This window comes from Notamacropus eugenii, chromosome 1 (assembly GCF_028372415.1).
Source record: "Notamacropus eugenii isolate mMacEug1 chromosome 1, mMacEug1.pri_v2, whole genome shotgun sequence".
Taxonomy (NCBI): Eukaryota; Metazoa; Chordata; class Mammalia; order Diprotodontia; family Macropodidae; genus Notamacropus; species Notamacropus eugenii.
The window spans coordinates 734,518,458-734,521,976 of NC_092872.1; the positions used below are offsets into that span (position 1 = coordinate 734,518,458).

At 38.8% G+C, this 3,519-nt stretch overlaps 1 pseudogene; it reads right to left on the reverse strand.

Moving 5' to 3' along the window:
* Positions 1 to 962: 962 nt before the first annotated feature.
* LOC140528649 (uroplakin-1b pseudogene) lies at positions 963 to 1,740 on the reverse strand (annotated as a pseudogene).
* Positions 1,741 to 3,519: the final 1,779 nt, after the last annotated feature.

Sequence of the window (3,519 nt, forward strand, 5' to 3'; positions counted from 1 at the left end):
CTATAGCCATGCTGTGTAGAAGAACTAAAATAAATGAGAGAAATCATAAAACCAACCAAAACATAATACACACATTCATACACACACACAAATGATCTGCTGTATTCTGTGATTGAATTCCATAGTTCTTTCTCTGAATGTGGAAGACATTTTGCCTCAGAAGATCACTGGGAATTTTTTTCTTTATTTCCTTGCATTGCTATGAAGATCCAAGTCTACCAGGAAAAGCTCTCGCACACTGTGGTCATTGCTATGCACAAAATTCTCCTGGTTCTGTTCCTTTCACTCAGCATCAGATCATATAAGTCCTTCCAGGACTCTCTGAAGTCTTCTTGTTCATCATTTCTTATGGAGCAATAGTATTCCATTACATTCATATACCATAATTTATTCAGCCATTCCCCAATTCATGGGCATCCCCTTGATTTCCAGTTTTTGGCAACTACAAAGAATGCTGCTATAAATATTTTTGTATACGCGGGACCCTTTCCAATTTTTATGATCTCTTGGGGATGGATTTGATTCTTTAGGAAAGCACCAACCAGCTACAATGAGTTTGTAAAAACACAATGGACCAGGCCTGCTGTCAGTAGTATCAGGAATTGGAGGCCTCTTCAATGTCTCAAGATACAAAAGTGAACAATGAGCAGATGAACTAATGAGGGGAACAGTTACTATCCATATCCTTTCTGGATCTTGTATTTATTCTGTGTAATCTATGGAAACATTACAGTAAGAGAAAATAGTGATAAGCTCTAGTCAAGAGAGCTATAGAATCCAGGAAAAAGAGAAGGAAATAGTGTATTTCCTTGGCAGTATCAGATCAAGTAGTTTGATGAGTAGAAAATGCTTCCTTAACTCTAGAACACAAAAGGAATAGTATCTGGAGAGCAGTGAATGGGTCCATGCACCAACTCTAGAGAGACTTGGGAGGAATGAAGAACAATGGTGCACTTTTACTTTCAGTATTCAATTCCACTCCAGTAGAACATGGTACCCAGGAAAACACAGAAAGTCCAGCAGAGAATGGCAAATCCCAATTATGCAACACCCCAGGTGCATCGGTTCATTGGTCCAGAGATCAGTTCATAACAACCCTTGCTGTGATAATAACTGGATATGCCAAGTTTACAAGCATTGGGACTGTCTTATAGACACTGTCCATGATGCAGCACTGATGAGGTCAGGGATAGTCAGCATCATTATTCTCATCCTTGAAGGCCATCTTGTACTTTTGCCAATCTGATGGACCATTGACATCACAACATTTTCTTGGAGCGTGAGATAGTCCCAGGTTTTGGTCACTCCTCTGTTTTTCCATATGTCATCATTATTGGACTGATTTTTGTTCTGGTACCTTTCCAGCATCTGCCTCAGGAAGAGGTTGGTAGTGAAAAAATTTCAATGCACAGCTGCTGTGATACTGGATGCCATTTCAAAGGCATATACTATAAACATGAGAATAAAATATGCCAGAAGTATTTTTCTACTTGACCTCATGATGCCCATGATGCCAAGAACAGACAAATAAAAGAGGCAGATGCCAACAAAGATTCCAATCCAGGCTGCTCGATAAACACCATCATTATCAGTAGCTTCTAGTAAAGGGTAAAGCCTGTGTTGGTCTGATATGAAGAAGATGCATTCTGCTGTCAGTGCAATGCCACACATTTCAATAATCACATTTCCCAAAATTAGCAAGCCTTGGAAGCAGTACACAGAAGAGTTACCTTTGGCCATCCTTAGTACATCCTACAAGCTGAAGACTCAAGAATTCCTCTTGTCCTTTCCTTACTCCCCTCTGAGCTTGTTCACCTGTGAGATTTAAGGGGAGATATTTTTCAGGATGAGAGACGCATGACTGTGTTTTTAGGCCTCAGGGTGGACAGGAACCAGGAAAAGACTGAAGATGATGGGGATGATAGATGAAGCAATATGCTGGAGAAGATAGGAGGGAATAGGATCACTTTTGCATGTAAAAGGTTTTGCTTTGGCAAGGAGAAAGATGACCTCTTCATGTGAGACATGAGTAAAAGGGGGAGATAGTTGGGGAAATAAGAAATAAGTGGAAAAACCATCAAAATGATATGAGATGAGGAGGAGAGAATAGGGTCCTCTGAGGAAGAATGTAAATGTTTCATCAAATATGAGGCAAAGCTCCCAGATGAGTAGTTGAGTACAGGAGGAGAAATGGAAGATGAAGAGGAATGAGAAGTTTTGGAAAAATTAAAGCCCAAGGAGATCTCATAGCATCACAAACTTTGAGCTGGATGGAATCTCTAGTCTAATCCCCTCATTCTTCAGATGAGAGTCCTGTAGCCAAGGGAGGCTAAGTGATTTGTCCAGGATCATAAAGTCTGTAAATACTAGAGGTGTGATTTGAACCCAGACCCTGGTATGTCAGTGTTCTTCCTACTGCCCCACCCTGCTTTTTTAGTAAATAAGTCATGGGGAACATAAGGAGAACACAGAAGTGGCTTGCCACAGGTCACAAAATCAGTGAATTTTAAGAGGGAGGGTTTGATTCCAATCTTTCCATTGGAAAATGCAGTGAGCCTTACTGACAATCAACCAATCAACAAGCATTCCTTGAGCCCCTATTTTGCTGTCTTCCAGACACTGTGGTATTGAGCATCAAAGAATGAAAAGTTTCTCTTATGAAGGGTAGTACTAGGTCCTTTCCCCACACCTCAAACTGAGCAGATGATTTCTGGAATACTCTCCCAGGGATATTCATGCTTCAAACTTGTTGGTTCTAAACTTAAATTAAAAGTCAACCTCCAGAAAGGATGACATATCTGAAATTAGTGCATAAGGAGAAGTATTAGGATAAACAAACAGACAGCTCTCTATTTTAATTGTTAAATGGTCAAAGGATAGGAAAAGGCAATTTTCTGATTAAGAAAATAAAACAATTTATATTCATATGAAAAAATGCTGTAAATCATCATTGATTAGAGAAATGCAAATTAAAACAACCTTGAGAAATTATTTTGCACCTACAAGATTGGCTAAAATGATAGAAGAGGAGAGTGACAAATGTTGGAGGGGTTATGGAAAAATTGGGACATTAATTCATTGTTTGTGGGATTGTGAACTGATCCAACCATTTTGGAGAGCAATTTGGAATTATGACCAGAGTTATTAAACTACCTATACCCTTTGAACCAGCAATACCACTACTTGATCTATTTCCAAAGATAATTAGTGAAAAAAGGAAAAGAACTCTCTTTGTGATAGCAAAGAACCAGAAATTGCAGGGAAGCCAATCCATTGGAGAATGGCTGAACTAGCTGTGGTATATGATACCTATGGAATACTGCTGTGCATCAAGAAATGATGAGCTTAAGGATTTAGAAAAATGTAGAAAACTTGAATAAAGTAAGGAAGAGTGAAATGAACAAAACCAAGAGTGAAATGAACAAAGCCAAGAGTGAAATGAACAAAACCAAGAATACTTTGTATCCAGTTACAGTAATATTGTTTGAAGAACTACTTTGAGGAAATAAGTCATTTTGA